At 33.9% G+C, this 17,095-nt stretch overlaps 1 protein-coding gene across 11 annotated transcripts in view; it reads right to left on the bottom strand.

The window, feature by feature from the left end:
- LOC148233635 (uncharacterized) overlaps positions 1–16,495 on the bottom strand; it is a 63,935-nt gene extending 47,440 nt beyond the window's left edge. For 5 of the 11 annotated variants that reach the window (XM_088188808.1, XM_088188809.1, XM_088188818.1 and 2 more), the window contains exon 1: positions 16,450–16,495. The gene's annotated coding sequence lies outside the window, so the exon portion shown is untranslated. Of the gene's footprint in view, positions 1–4,385; positions 4,967–16,449 lie in introns of those variants that run through there. The other 6 variants (XM_088188812.1, XM_088188815.1, XM_088188813.1 and 3 more) reach the window with 4 other exon arrangements.
- Positions 16,496–17,095: the final 600 nt, after the last annotated feature.

Genomic DNA, 17,095 nt, shown 5'->3' with positions numbered 1-17,095 from the left:
AGGGAAGAAGGGGGGGGGGGCAAAGGTTGTCCAGTTAGTGGAATTTTTTTTATATTTAGATTTCATTATGATTCATAGTATTTCATTAAATGCAATGCATTTTTCTGGGCTAATTTAAAGGGGGGCAAATGTCCCTACTTTTCCCTTAAAGTATAATATAAATTCTGATAGTTTCGGGACAGTCTATTTAAAAAATAAATCATAAGAAAAGATCTCACCGCAAGCGCATGACATACATGAAAAAAATCTGATTCCCGAGTACACGTTCCTTAGCTACCGTGTTATCGGGGAATCTACTGTATATCGATCGCCCAGATTTCGAAAAAAAAAATATTCTAAATTCTTCTTCTTTATAAAAAAGTGATTCGGGCATCTTTAGGTCCTGGACCCCTCTTATAACTTTCAACTTTTAAGTTGAAAATTGAGCTGAACAACGACGTACTGACGATCGATTATATGCAATACGTACAAGAGATTAAAATATTGTATATAGCCAAATATCGAAATACATTCGTAATAGTAGGATGAATAAAGAATGAGTTGAATCTATCTCGGGCGAAGCTGGTTAATGGAACTATATAGTTATTTTATAAACCTTGGAATAACGAAACCTCAAAAATAGGTTGCGGGATTGGAATGGGGTACAAAGTCAGCCATTCAAATTTTTGTATTAATGAAATTGAAGTTATTATAATATATTTACATATTACAATAAATATCAGGTTGTCCCATAAGTCTACGTATTTTAAGGTGCGGGTTAAATAAGTTAAAAATTAAACTGTGTCTTTTTCTACAATCAATTTTTTTTGTATCTGAATCGAAAATTAACGTATTTTTTAATTTGATCCAAAAACTGTTACAGGGATCTAAGTCGTTTGGAGCAATGTCTGAAGAAAACGGTGGGTAAGAAAGGAGCTTCCAAGAAAATCCATTGATTTTTACTGTCGACTTCTTGGACACACGAGGGTGAGCGCTAGCTTGGTGTAAAATTACCCTTCTTTAATTTATAAGGGAAGGTCTGTTTTATGGTCTGAGTAGCTTTTAAACGAATTAGCTGAGCACACTATGTGTCTGTCGTAATTGTCTGCCTATAATCCAATAACTCATAATGACTTATGCCCTTCATATCCCACCAAATGCATAACATTATCTTATTGGGGTGTAATTCTGTACACGGGGTTGAAATTGAGGGGGTTGATTGGCGTCCAACCACTGCCTATTTACGTCGCGTGTTAACCCTTTGAATAGTGAGTTAATTTAAACACATTTTTAATTTGTTACTATACAGCTGGGAGTGAGTTAAGTTGTTATTTATTATTATTTTATATTGCATTTATAGTAAATTATAGAAAAAATCAGTGATTTCCAACGTTTAATTGCTTTGATTTGTTATACTCTTTTTTGTATTAGTATGTTTTTTTCTATTATTACATATTTTGTATATTTTTTTATCAATTCAGAGGCTCTCAATATTTTTTTTATAAAATTAGTATAAAATATGTTAATTTATTTCATACTTTATTGATATTATTATTATTAAATCAAATTACAAAAAATACTACTATGTTTTTTATTTATTATTTCTTCAGTTATATATATAAATATATAACTATCTGGGGTACCTCAAAACAGTAAAAGTTTGACCGCCGTACATGTACGGCGATACCGTTTACTTCTCATCTTCAAAAACAATTATACTCAAAAATAAATCTTTGAGTTTGACAGTTGTCGCTGTCACTTTTCTAACATTTCTTTAAATGTGCACGTGTTTTTGTGAGTAAATAGTGGGAAAAAAATGTAAAAAATACCTCTAAAGTACAAAAACAATGCTGACTATTTTTGTTATACGTACAGTGAGTTTACACTAGCTTCTCAAAGAAAAGTAATGACGGTTTTGGAGAAAAAGGCGCATGAACTTTATTTCAAGTGCCAAGTGGGCGACCAGGACAAGTCATGGGCTCCGCACGTGAGCTATGTGTAAGACGTAGAAGAACTCTCAGGGGTTAGCTATGAGGCTCACACAAAGCTATGTTGTTTGCGGTTCCGATGGTTTGGAGAAAGCTGAAGGATCGCATCAACGGTTGCTAATTCTGCATGACAAACGTATCGGGGTGTTCAAAGAAAAATAGGAAGCAATCACATACCCAAACCACGAATCAGCCATATGGTCTGTCCGTCATAGCGAATCTCTACCTATACCAAAATCTCCAGAAAAAATCAATTAGAGGGAACTTCATCAGAAAAGGATAGCAAAAAATCGGATCCTTAATTTCTCACGGAGGCGTTTACGTCTACAGAGCCTCACTTGTTAAATCAAAGTAACCTTATTGATCTGGTATGTGATCTAAATTTGTCAACGCTGCAAGCAGAAATGTTAGGTTCGCGCTTGCAACAGTAGAATCTTCTCGATAAGGATACCAAAATTGTTTACTTTAGAATCCGGCATCATCTCTTAGTTCCTTACTTTGTAATAGAAGACACGCTGTGTTACTGTCGAGACACTGAAGGTATGTTGACAGCTCTTAGCTTGCAACATAACATTACAGAGTGGAGACTTTTCATCGACTCCTCGAAAGTGAGTTTGAAAGCTGTTTTGATTCACAATGGAAATTCTCAACCATCATGCTGCAAAATATGAAAGAGACATACGACAACATGAAGTTGCTGTTGACAAAAATTGAGTATGAAAAATAAGGATGAAAAATATGTGGAGACCTGAAAGTAATAGTGCTATTACTCGGTATGCAAACGGGATACACGAAGTATTGTTGTTTTCTGTGCGAGTGGGATAGTAGGGACAGAAAAATCATTACACCAGGAAGGAGTGGCCTGCCAGAGAGCACTTTATCCTTGGCGCAAAGAATCTTCACCATTTTTCTCTAGTAAAATATGAAGATGTCTTTCCATTGAGTTGGGCTTAATGAAAAACTTTGTCAAAGGCTTGTCTAAAAATGATAATGGGATTAAGTATTTGAAGAAAGTTTTTTTCTAGGATCAGCGATGCAAAAATAAAAGAAGGAATCTTTGTGACTGATTTGACTGATCTGAACTTTAATTCAGTGTTGGGACAGTTTGAGCTAGCCGCTTGGTCAGCCTTCAAGAACGTAGTCAAAAACTTCCTCGAAAACCATAAAAGGAACACTATATCAGTATTGTATCCGAAATGCTCACGGTCTACAAAGATTCGGGATGTAATGTGTTTGAAAATCTAATTTCTACACACCCTCACTTTGATTACTTCCCCAAAAATTTGGGTGATGTCAGCGACGAGTACGGAGAGCGCTTTCATCAGGATATTGCGGCTATGAAGAATCGGTATCAAGGAAAATGGAGCCCATCTTTGCTAGTCGACTATTGCTGGACGTTGCAGAGAGACTCTCAAAATACGTACAAGCGCAAATCAGCAGCAAAACGGAAAAAATTAAATTAATTTGTATAGTTTTATCATCGAGTACTTGCCATACTATGAAACAATTGTGTTTTGAAACTTTGCAAAATAAAAAAAAAACTGATTTTAAAAAAAAAATCATTTCGTACATAAGTATACTAAATACTTTCCGAAAAATACATTTAAACTGATAATACATTCGTCAAAATTTGTTGACATATTGAGATTCACTGCGCGATGTTTTCCTCAGATAATTTATGATATACCAATAGTCTGAAAATTAACAGATTAACTATTTTTTTAAATGTTACATGTTGAACTTTTGTATCGTTAATCTCGGACCTGATTTGATAGCAGCCTTAATATATTCACTAACAACCACTAAGGACTACCTTTGCATATATATATTTAAGGTCAAAATTATCGGAACGAAATTTTTAAAACCATATTTGACACTTTCTAAATTTAATGGCATCTATGCAACTGCTACTGTCACATTATCAATTCATCAAGCATAATAAAGCTTAACTGAGATTATTTTATCTCCCCTGCCATTGTTGATTTAGGGTTGAAAATATTGAAACAAAAAATATCAAGTTAATAAATAGCATCATTGATACGACTACTGCTAAGAAACACAGAAATAATCGTTAATCTATAAAAAGTTATACATTTTTGCATATGTAAGAAAACAATTCAAATACTAATGGAACACCTGATAGTATTAATATAAATAATTTAGTGGTTGAAATACATTCATTACGAAACAAAACACAAAAGCAATGAAATAGCGTCGTCGCTGTCGTAGTGTGAACGATCGGTCATGTTTGATGAATACTATTAAAAAATGCAAAAATAATATTTTTAACGATTCATATAAATTTTACGTTTACTAGGAGCGGTAGATGCATTAGGTAATTTAAGTTTTGGTTAAAGTGGCACTCGCGGTATCAGAAGAACATTATCAACACACGGAAAACAAGAGATAAGCACTCACTTTGAGCTTTGATTTAGATAAGAAGTCGAAGAATCCGCAAACACGTGATCTGACGTTCGTCCGTTTGTTTGTGGGGTGTAGGGGGCGGAATCGACCCGCCCGGCCGCATAATAAGCGAACCGCGAAAGCCGTAGGTAGGACCTGTTGCGCGCGCGTGCTCCCGCTAATTGAGTGTTATCATCGAGGCGTTTCCTCCCGGCGTCCTCTGCGGCCTCGGCGACTCGCGAGCAACCTTTGTCCGCCGCCGGCCGACCTTTGTCGCGCGCTGCAGTAATCTCGGTCGATAAGCTGATAGCGCGCGCTATCGATCACAAACTCCAAGGTCTGGCGAAGAAGAAGAGTGGAAGAAGAACGAGGTCGCGATAAGAGCATGCGGCGCGAGACGGCCGCATGGGCCAAGAGCTCGGAGCGAACTAGAGTGACGCAATTGCGAGGGTCATCGGATGGCACCGGATCGGAGTAGGAGGAGCGCATCGATCGGGAGATGAACGCGCGAGACTTTTCCGGGGGACTCACCGCGGGGGGGAAAGCGTCGACCGGAGAGTGAGCGGTTAGCTCCGGAGCGCTGGCGGCTGGCGACTGGCGTCCTGCAGCACCATGCACCGCCGTCGCTTATCGCCGCCGTCGACCAGCGCGGTGGAAAAGCGCCTTCTTTGCGCGCGGGGAGGACGCCCACCCCGCGATCTCTGCGTCCTCTGCATAGAGGCAAAAGTTGGCCAGTCAGTGGTTGGTTTTTTAATTTTCCCATTTCAATAAAATTCATAGTTCTAGTTAAATTTAAGGGGGTCTCTGTTTAGAATCTACAATAAAAGTAATAAAATCGTGCCGAAACGCTCAGTTATCTAGCGTACATATTAAGACCCATTTATAACAATATTACGACTAACAATAGGTAAGAATCGAATGAAGAATATATAAACCGAATTTTGACAAATAGGAGAGCGCAAAAACCAATTATCTATTCTCTGAAGTCAAAACTCTACGTCAAAAGCAATAAAATCGTGACTGCGCCGTCGCAGTGGGAACGCTTGGTAACGAGAGAATCGAATGTAGCCTATCTAAAATTTATAGTACAGCAAGCATTTTTAAATTTATAGTAAATCAAATTAACTACATAGTGGTTGTTTATCGTATTTTAATTATTTAATAAATTTCGCCGAAAAACAACTGTATGGTGACCACAGAACAAAGAATATAATAAAAGCTAACCAAAGTATACAGAGGCAGTGGAAACGCTCGGTTTCAATCGATTTTCACTTATTGTAATTCGAAGTGCGCAAAATAAAATATTTCGTATATTTTAATTTTTTATTCAAAAAAATAAATATGAAAATATTTGTTTATTACGTGTAAAAAATTCATTGCTTATAAATATAGTATTCATAGTAAAATAACTAGAAATTTACAATGAAACGCACAAAAAAGTATGTATTATGTTTGAGAATATAACATAAATTATTTTTTTATATTTATTTGCATAGTAGATGTGCAAAATAAATTATAAATTTAAATTAATTAGATTTTAATGGTCAAAAACAAACTTATTGACAAGAAAAATACAAATGGATTATTATTATATTATAATACAAAAATAGCAAGAACAATTAAACGACATTAAAATTAGAAAATATAAAGGTATATATTTTAGTTTTTTTTTAATAATATTTTGAAAAGACTTATGCATCAAGTGTATCATGATGCATCCAACTTGGAATTGTCAATGAGTAATTAATTATACATACTTTTCAAGATTTACAGCATGCTGTTTAGTATAATCAAATAATTTAAAATATTTCACAAAACGTCATAATACATTTCTATAACTAAGTATTTTTTTGAGGCAATAATGTTTTTTGAGAAAAAATACTATTCTTTATTTGATTTTAAAATAATCATAAAAAATCGTTTAACCAGTTTCCGTTTTTTTTAAATAACCTAAAACCCGGTTAATCGGTTTTGGAAGTCCTTGGAAGCCCCTGACGTGTCACTGGCAAAGTAAAAAAAGAATTGATTTTAAAGTAGACTGGAGTGTGAATTATTTTGATATCGAATGTGCGATTGTGCGATGAGCTTAAAAGAATACAATATACGTTGTCATTACCACACTAAGCATTCGAAACGATATTAACAAATTGCAGATAAGTTGTAAAGTTTAATACTGAATTTTTCAATACAACACATTTTTTTCACGGAAATAACAAAGGAAAATGAGACTATAAATAATATCAGTTCACGTGTATATTATTAATTAATTAATAAAAGAAGACTTTTTACCGACGGTAAAATAATTAAGTCATGTTTGATTGTTGGGAGGACATTGTGAGTAACATCAATAGCCAATTGATGTTTTTTCCGGTTTCACCCAGTAGTTCCCAATTTTTTCAACCTGCATAATGCATAAAAAATATCCATCCCTGCTCAAACGTCCTCCCAAGATATAGACAGAAGTGTTTAACTTTAAATAAATTATTGCTTTTTTTCAAATAATATCTATGAAACAAATAATCCTTACAATCTATGCGTTAGATAGTTTTAGAGGATTTATTCTGTTTCCAATTCAATTTCGATGAATTTTTATAATTGATTTATTCCGTATATTTTGATTTTTTTAATAAATAAACGACTACTGTTTCATTATTTTTCTACATAACTTTCGGAGATGACTGTAATAAGATTTACGATATGCAAGATTGATTTTTACAAGACTATGCTTGAAAATAAATTGGTACTATTTAACGAATCGGACTTTGGCAAACTTTCACGACATTATTCGAGTTTCCCCTAACCTAATATTTTTTTCGCAGTTATTAGACTACGGTATCTTATCAATTACACTTAACAAGTTTATTCTTGATATATGTGAGTTTAACATCAACATACATTTATTTATCCTAATCGGTATGGTAAGGGTATGTATTTTAAGGTACTATGTAATTTCATGCACAGCATTACCCCTTACGATTTCAATAATTGAAGCGATATAATATTTTTAGCACAAAATTTCATTTATAAATCGAAAACCTCGACACTAATTTTTTTGGTTCATTGGGTAAAAGTATCTGTATATTTTTGAAATGTGACTAAAAAAAGCTCTGGCTTGAAATGAATCTCAGCACTGTACGCTAGTCGTAAAATTAATTTAGCTGGTTATTGGAATTTACATGGTAGTAGTATTTAAACGACGATCAGGCAAACTGAATTGTTTCAAAATTTGCTAATACCTACATAATTTTATATTTTTTTTATATACCCTTTAGTTATCGCCGAAAACATTAAGTTTGGAAAGCTCATTGATTGCTCGTTTAAGGGAGGCATTCTCGAGCGCTGTTGTCCTGGTCGCGACGGGCAAGAATAAAGGACGCAATAGCGGCTTCATAGAAAACTCGAGTGCTTAATTTAATACACGCTATGCTAGCGAAGAGGCACTAGACGATACTTATGAATACGATCCGTACTCTACCTTGTAGAGATAGTACTTTGGTTCGCCGTGCTTCCAGTAAATGGACCATATTCAAAGACGCTATAAACTGGCGTCAATTAATTAAAGTAAAACACTCTCCACATAACAAAACCGAGAATCTGCAAGGCTTTATCGAAATCTTTATCGATTATCATATTAAATCTCGATCCCTACTTAAACGTCACTTAAACACTAGTAGAAAATGTTCTGGAATTTGACAGATAATTCTCAATTTTAGCAAAGTTATAAAAAGCGTGACAATGTCAATGAATACTGCTCCTTTAGACGAGCTTCTGAGAATATATTTCACGACTCAAATGAAAGCATCTTAAACCAAATCGTTCTTTGGGCAAGATTTAGTATTAACACAGTGTTACAATAATTTCTAATTTGTTTTACAATTTTATTTTTAAGTTTACTAAATTTACTCACATGTTCATCAGTTAAAACCAAACTGGGAAGAATAATAAGTTATGTACTTTTTTACAGTTGATATACTTTTTCTATTTTTTTTATAAATTATAATATTATTACACTTGATATTGAATAGTCATTGTAGTAGCACTGATGTATGAGGTATTGAGAATATTAAGTATATTGATATAAAACATCACTATACTCTATTTATATTAACACAGACAGTTCAAGAGCTATCCATTTCATCATTATTCATAATTGAGAAAGATATGGAAAGTTTGGGTTTACGCCACGTTTGATAAACTTTTTATTACTCCGATTGATTGATAAATATAAAAAAGAATTTGCTTTCAGATACTTTTAAAAGAGTTGACAGCATTCAAAATTTTAAATCTGTTTGTTCAAAATGCGTTATATTTTTTAGATTTATGTGATTTATGATTGCGATATTTATGCCATTAAGATGTGATTTATTTTAATTAATGCATATTTAATATTTAGTATGAGTATCTCAATTATATTTATTTTCGAAAGATTTATCTCTCGTATATTTATTTATTACCACTCATGTTAAAAGTTAATTCAATTTTAAAAATACTTAAATAATGCATAATAATAATAATCATCCGCTTCTGCTTTCAAGTAATATGATTATTGTAATTTTCGTAGTTCTAAGTCATGGAGATAACGTTAAAATGTACGAATTTGAACAAAATATTTCATTTTGTAATACCGGTAGTATCAACGTAGACTTTTGCCCTAATACCAGTATTACCGGTATTGCAACAGCATAAAATAATTATTTAAATAAAAAAATCTTTCTATGGTATAAGTCAAATTTTTTTATTACATTAAATAATTTTATAATTTTAACTAAATTTCTTTTATTGTTCAACTTGCTATTTGAAATTCTAAAATTGCGCAAGCAATATGAATATTTTGGTGAAAATTGAAATATATGTGGGTATTATATACACGCGCTCCGCACAACGAAACCGAGCATTCTCGACGGCTTATCGCAAACTTTTGCATACTAAATCTGTGTTTATGCTTGAAACATACACTGAAATACTTTCTCACATGTATGTCGTTGATTAAAATTAGAAAGAATATAGGAAAAAAATTGATCTTTGCGGCACTAATCAGAGCTCACATACTGACGGCGGCCGCTTAAGTAGCTCGAAAAAATGTAACAAGGCAATTTGAGCATTTCAGTATTAGGAGTTCATGGAAAAATTGTATTTTAGAATCGAAGGAGTTTGTCATCGCCTTAGAAACGTAATTGAGATCAACGACTGAAACAACGCAGACGAAAACCACGCTGCTGGTCCACTAGAACCTTCCGACTTTTTATCTTTTCAATTTTCAACGGTAGGCGCGTATGTATATGCATTTTAATTTATACAATAATTATATCTTGAGACATTAATGACACGCGCTCAAATCTTCTCCGGTGGAATAAGATTTAACGTCAAGGTACAACCTAATTTGATTTGTTTGAGTTGGCCCCTAATATTCTCAATGTTTCATATAATGCATGAGTGGCAAACTTATCAAACACCAGATTATCAGTCGCAGATGAGTCACATTTCACGAACGACTACGTGCATTTAAAGCAGAATAATACAAATAGATAACTGTGTTTTATGCCTCATATCAATTTAAAATAAATATGCGTTTCAGGATTTTTCATCGCGATAGTCTATAATAATATGATAATAATTATGGTCGAATTATGGCAATATGGATTTATGTGAAAATATATATTTATAATGCCTACGTGACCTTTTGATATATTTAAAGATGATATACATACATATGTCGGTATTATTCCGATGAAAGCATTTCGGATTTTCAATATTAACATTATTATTTACATAATATACCAACGGTATGTAATAGTATTTTAGCAACGAAATTATTATTCACATAAACCTATTCATTTTGATTTTTAACACAAGTGTCTAAGAACGAAGAAGTAGTGGAAAACAATTTTGATAAGGTGTTGAATGGAAGATGCGACTTGTGTAAACAGTTGAAAGGCTATCCTTGATTAATTAAGAAGGCGTGCCTTTACAATTTAAAATGGGCAGGTGTTTATGTTGCATTGATTATTGGTCAAAGTCAAAGATGACGTTGGAGATGAGATATGGTAGACGTTTGAGAAGTTGCGACCTTGACGGCAATAGACTGTTTTTGTTAGTGTCATAGACTTGTAATTTGTCTGTACTTCAAAATAGGTACACATATGCAAAACAGCGCCTCTGCGATGAGTATCCACTGTTGGCATTAGCGATAAGGCAGCCCTGTGTTGCCTTGGTTTTTAGATGTAAAAATCCTACATGGTCTAAAACAGACTTATCGCAAAACGCTTCTTATCGCACAGTATCGGTTTTCACTGCGGTCGCATTGCGATTCTCACCAATTGCTCACGAGCTCTGGGTTCTGATTTTGCGTATCTCGACATACCTTCAAGAAGTTTACAGTCATTCTATGCTACGTGACACCTCAATCATTCATCACTGACTATTGATTGCCGGCCATCTTTAGATGACGCGAGATAATATGACACTCTATACATGACTCGTATAATACATGCAGGGCCGGCCCGAGAAACAGCGTGTATCATTTCCTAAAAAGGTGTAACATTTCATTAAAAAATTCAAACAATGTTGCTAAAAAAAATCTAAACTTGCTTGGTGAGGATACTCGCAACCATGTACACGCGATCAAAGAGCACTAACAAATAAATAACACTTACAGCTGAGACAGTTTTGAGGTGAAAAAAATATTTTACAAAAACGAATATATAAAACGAATTTAAAGCTCCCAAAAAACATTACTTTTCGAATCAGATATAAAAATATTAATTAGCACGTGTATAAAAAAGGAGAATATATAATTTAGTAAAAATATTACACGTTATAATTTATAAGTAATTTAACCAGTACCTTAAAAAACGCGAAGACTTACGGAAAAACCTGATATATAGATCATAATTTTAGATTCGTTAAACAGGAAAGTCATTTGGGGGAGCGGAAAAAGGCATTTGCTTCCCCTTAAATTTGGCCAGAAAAATGCATGTCATTGAATGGAAAATTATGTATCTTAATGATATCAAAATATTAACTGAATAGCCTACTTTTGCCACTTTCCCTAGAAAAAGCTGAAATGTCGTCCCTGATTCTAAGCCAGTGTTATTCCTTATGAAAATCTAAAAAAACAGTATCGAATCTATCCCGAAAATATTTTTTTTAAATACATTTTCACTGGTTAATATATATTTTAACTAGTAAAAATATAATTTATCTGGGAGATGCTAGAAAAATATAATACATCATTATTTATTTAAATGCGATGTATAAATGTTACAGTGAATGTGTATTTTTCGGTGAAATTATATTTTCACTATTGAAATCCAGATACATTTTGATCAGTAGATAGATATATATTTCTACTAGCGAAAATATAGTTTATCTGCTAGGCGCTAGTGAAATTATATGTTACTCTAAAATGTCTATAAAACTCAATTTGCCAGATGCGAAACGTTCATTTGCTGTTCAAGCCCAAACAATAAAAAAAAAAAACTAATTATAGTTTTTGAACTAAATCAACTAAACTCTGAGGGAAAAATAAGCAGAAGAATTACACTATGTTTTAAAAATAAGATAGCTATTCTTACCGATATTAATAAGGACTTTTGATATGAGAGAGTTGGTCAAAGTGTATTTAAACTTATTCTGTGCTTTAAACCGAATTTTGTAAAACTTTCGAGATGACCTTTTTTGAGTGTCATCTTTCGATATTTAAAAAATTGTTTATTATAATAATTTATTTATTCCTTTAAAATGTTAGATCATTAGACTGTCAAATGTCAAATGTAAAATGGAGCGGCGTTGCCAGTTGCTGCTCCAAGTAAGACAACCTTATCGGTCCCCACGGTACTCCTCCCTAGCAATTTAATATTTTAAAATTCAACGCAGGAGCCACTCCAAGTCGTTGCTGCCAGCAGGGGCGTCATTTATTAAATTATATGCTGCTCTAAAATGTCTATGAAACTCAATATTCTAGTTGTGAAACGTCCATTTGCTGTTCAAACCGAAACCTAAAATAATGAAAGTTCTAAAACTAGTTTTTGAACATTCATTAGGTAAAGTTCAAAATTCAAACTAAACCTACTGATCTTTCAGGATAAAATAAGCGGAATAAGAACTTCGATATTACACTGTTTTAAAACTATGATAGCTATCATAACTAATATTAATACGGACTTTTGATACGAAAGTATTGGTCAAAGTATATTCAAATCGAATTTTGGTCAATAGGAGGGCGCAAAAACAATTATCACTTCTCAGAAGGCAAAAATTCACGTCAAAAGCAATAAAATCGTGTTGACGCCGTTGCAGTGGGAACGCTTGGTAACGAGCGTTTCCACTGCAATTGCGACGTCTCATGGTAGCTGGGGGGGGGGGGGTAGGCAGGTTGAATTTAACCAGAAAAATGCATATCATTAAATGAAATACTATGAATTTAAATATTAAAAAAATATATTATTGATTGGTCAATATTAAAAAAACGATTATCCTAGGGCGCTAAATAAGCTAGGGCAGGTCCTGCGTACATGAATTTTTAAAACCAGACTGAAATTATGAGTCTGAGACTGTCCTTGAGTTTGTTTAACTGCCTTACTACATTGACTTCGTGTTACATTTAGCTGAACCGTTGCCAATGTACCGCAGCGTGGTGACTTTGTGTTTATATTGTACGGTTTCTTCTGCATTTCTGTGTAAATAATAATAATAATGAGTGCGATGGTCACGGTCGAAAGCTAAAGCCAAAGTTTGAACAACTAACGACGATCGTTAAGAAACCAATTCTCTCATGCTTATCTTAAATAAAGTAAAATCAAACAAAGCTCAACGGATATTTGAAGGATTTAAAGTACTGCCTTACATACTATTTAAGATTCGATCATCTGTTTAGATCTGTATTATTATATAATATAATGGTAGTTAAACTTAAGGATAATAAATAAATTGTGGCAAATAAAAAAATAGTTGATTGAAATTAGTATTAAGTTGCAATATCCACCCAAAATCATAATAATAACGTTATTCATTCCAAGTTAATCCATAATTTTAAGCCGTAACCTTCGACGATTGGTTGACATAGTCAGAATGTGAAATGACCCGCTGATTCATCGGTCAAATCGGAACCGAACATACGAATAGGGGAAAATAACAATTCAGGCACTAAAGCGAGGTCCACATTTATTATTCATCCCGAACAATGTACCTCGTTTTGATTCCATCGAGTTATAAAGTTGAACTTCTAAGCAAAACTAATCCACGTGAGACGCAAAACGTCACGGAAAACATCTCCAAATAGAATTAAAGAAGTCGGCGTTGAAATGGAACGCTAATTGTGTAAACAGCACAGAAATGCAGAACAAGTTGCTGAAAATTAGTGCCGCAGATTATGTCGTTGTGGATCCGATCATTCCATATATTATTGAAAAATATGTTTTCAAGTTTTACTTTTTTCTAACCGCATACGTTGTATCTATTTTTTCTAACCGCACGATAATATTTACGTACGGTAATTAAAAACATTATTTATAATCCGAAAATAGTCCAATAACAATTTGTCGGTTAGGTAGAAAAGTTTCCTGCTAATAGAGGTTAATGAAATTGCCCATCCAAGTTAAGTACGTAACTAATTGTTAAATTTATAACGCGATTGAAATATCTGTCAGCTTAAGGCGTGATTTTTTTCTCGAGTACATATTATATTATAATATAATTCGCTTTTTAACTTTGTAAGTTAATAAAAAAGTTCGTGAAAAGTTTTCGTACTTTAAAAGAGTTTCGAAGAAATGTATAAGTGATAGGGGCGACACGATTTGATGGTTAGGTTTTTTTTAGTTGAACGTTAAAAGTTAGTTTGTAGAAAATACAATTTCTAGTCGGTCAATTTTAAAGAATTATATATTATTAGCAGTAATTTGTCATAAGGAATATATTTAATTTTAAAAACCTACTAAAATTATTTATGTATAATTATAATCATAATTTTTATGTCTACCCACTGGATTAAGATGCGTGAGTATTATATTATTATATTTTTTTTAAATAAGGAAAAATCTGCACATGAATTTCAAAATGGCTATGTCACTATTCATTTAAATGAACTGTACATAGCTCTCCGAAATAAAAAAAAACAGTTAGTGATAGATTAGAGACCTTATTTAAAGGATAAATCGAGAATTTCTGGTTTAGAATCAGAGACGGCATATCACATTTTTTCAGTTTTTTTTTTAATATTTAGATTTATATAATAGCTTTAAGCACAAAAATGACTTAAAAACGTCTGGCATAAACCCATATTTTTCTAAGCAATGGTATAAAAAATACAGTCGTTGTAAGATATTTAAAAATATTCGTACAAATTTAATTTTTAACATAAAAAAGCTATGATTATTTTCTATAACCCTATTTGCGTTAACACATTCAGTTTGAGAGCTATCCATTTCATCATTATTCATAATTCAGAAACAGATGGAAAGTTTTGGTTTACTGTTAACCCCTAATATTAGTCCTAAAGGCACATGATTGATTGATAAATATAAAAATAGTAATGATTTTATTATCTATAAATTTGTGCAAAAAATGATAAGTATATCGAACGTTTATACGTATCGTGTGCTTTAGAGCTAATAGTAGGGGGGCGTAAACCCAAACTTGCCATCTCTTTCTTAATTATGATTAATGATCAAATGGATAGCTGTCGAACTGTCTGTGTTAACGCAAATCGGATATAGAGAAAATTGCTATTTTTGAGCACAAAATAAAAATTTCCGGGTTAACACGGCATAACCGGGAAGGAGTAAATTAAATTACATGCATTTTCTAACCAGGTTCAAGGGGAGGGAGGGGGAGGAATACCCCCACCTGCCCTTCCCAAAATATGTTTAAATGCATGCTTAGTATTAGCAGTGTGTTATAAAACATATTTTAATGTTGCAGCAAATTCTGTGATATTTGACACAAAATCAACTATGAATAATTGCAGAAATTAAAAAATATTTTTTTAATGAATTTATGCAACTTTAATCAAATATATCATTTGTACATAATTATTATTTTTGTTTTCCTTTGACATGCTTCCTATTTAACGTTTTGAAATATTCTGAACAAAGCCATGTAAACTGCAAAAAAATATGCGGCTTTTATTATTATGTTATTATGACATGATTTTTTCAAAAAAAAAACAGCAACTGCATTTTGGTATATTCTTAGTTGATAATGATATTATATCAGCCAACTTACACATATAATGTATAGATAAGCACTGCATTCCCGTATGAATATAACATACAAAAATAAAAAGACCCAAAAGGGTGTAAACACCTGAATTAGCTTACAGGTTAATTCAGCCCTAATTCTCGCGTTCCACCATTTCATGCAGAGTTTGAGTCAGTACATTTCTACTGACTCGACTCTTTACTTATTCGTAGAATCCGCTTCACTTTTACGAAGTATATAATGCAGGACTCGGCAACCTATGACCTATGATGATTTGAAGTGACCCATTTCAGTTCTGCAAATATAATTTTTTTAACGTGTTACGATGTCACGACTAGACCACATATATGGTTGTTAGGACCAAAAATATTAACTGACCCGGATAGTCTTTTTAATTATTTTGACCCGCAGCAAAAAAAGGTTGCCGAGACCTGATATAGTGCTTCGTAAGGGAGCGATAAGATGAACTCAAAGAAAGAATCGTAAAATTCGCGCTACGCAGTTCAAAACACCGCGTTTGAATGAAAACGTACGAGACGATTAGTCGAGTGCGTGCGCATGCGCGCGTGCGTGTTTATGTTACAAAACGAGTGCAAAACCGCTTGAAGAAGAACCTACTGCGCGACCGAAAAGGTTTACACTAGAATTGCGATTCATGGGGGCTGATGAAAAAAAATGTACGGAATCCATTGAATATGATCAGCTGATCTGAAAAGTCGCTTTCCGCACACTCGATAAGAACGGCGATAACGCGGTTCGGACGCGATGACGCACGCTGGCGAATCGGCTCGCCTAGCGCACGCTTCCGCAAGTGGGTCGGTCGCCGAAGAGAAGTCGGGAACGGGTGGGGGTTAGAGAAAGAAGAGGAAGAAGCGGCACGTACCTGGCGCGGAGCAACGTGCTGCGGGTGCGACGCGCCGGCCTGCACTGGAACCGGAGGAGTCGTCGTCGTCCGGTTCGGCGCGGTTCTCCCCCGCCCCCGAGCGACGCCGACCGAGGCACCGGAGGCGCCCTCGACCCTCTCCACTCCGCTCCGTTTCCTCGGACAGCTGCCGACGCCGTTGTTGTTGCTGTTGTCGATTCGCGTTGCACAATGGGACATACGCTGTGCCTACACTTTCGGTGTTGCTATAATTAACCTATAGGCTAATCGAGGCGCAGTTAAGCCACAATACAGACGTTTTCATATCATTAGACTGAGACAACTAAAGTGAGAATCTATCTACAAGTAGGAAATCGACAGATTAGATCGCGCCTTAAGGCAAATAGTGTCATTATACACGAAATGTCTGATTTCGAATCGAAAAAAGCATTACAATTATTCAAAGCATACGCCGATACAATCAACACAGTTTTGCTTTCCTAGCGGTTGATTAAGCCAGTGCTTCTCAACCTTGCGAACCACCAAAAATAGTAAAAAGCAATTATTATTTATCCAGTACGATATGAATCTTTATGCGTTGTTCGGGCGGATAACAGATGAAATAAATAAAAAAAATATTTTCGTTAATTTTAACCAGAGATCTCAA

Source organism: Plectrocnemia conspersa, unplaced genomic scaffold, assembly GCF_051122295.1.
Source record: "Plectrocnemia conspersa isolate PC_06_02 unplaced genomic scaffold, ASM5112229v1 ptg000007l, whole genome shotgun sequence".
NCBI lineage: Eukaryota > Metazoa > Arthropoda > Insecta > Trichoptera > Polycentropodidae > Plectrocnemia > Plectrocnemia conspersa.
This window is presented reverse-complemented; position numbering and strand designations above follow the sequence as displayed.